Source organism: Buceros rhinoceros, unplaced genomic scaffold (genome assembly GCF_000710305.1).
Source record: "Buceros rhinoceros silvestris isolate BGI_N320 unplaced genomic scaffold, ASM71030v1 scaffold17018, whole genome shotgun sequence".
Classification (NCBI taxonomy): Eukaryota; Metazoa; Chordata; class Aves; order Bucerotiformes; family Bucerotidae; genus Buceros; species Buceros rhinoceros.
In genome coordinates, this window is record NW_010428787.1 from 10,978 (window position 1) to 11,335 (window position 358).

Consider the following 358-nt stretch of genomic DNA (forward strand, 5'->3'; position numbering starts at 1 on the left):
AAGCCACAGCTTGGAAGGCAGCCAGCCAGTTTGGGGCATGGGACCTAGAAGCAGAGGAACCTGTGGCTCCTTGTCAGGCAAAAACACGGGCTGATGCGGGTGTATTGGTAAATGACGGTCTGGACAGGCTTGGCACAGACAAGGGACAGCTTTGTACCATATTGCACAGGAGCAAGAGATCTGCCCTCTGAAAACGAGAGGAGGCAGCCCTGCAGACTGCTGAAATGTCTCCAGAGCAAACCGAGCCCCCTCAATGCCAACACAGCCTGTTAAAGGTATCTGAAGAATTTCCAGTGTCCTCCACAGCACGTAGCCTGGATCACGCCCCCCCCCCGCCCGCCCCCACCCCCCCCACGAC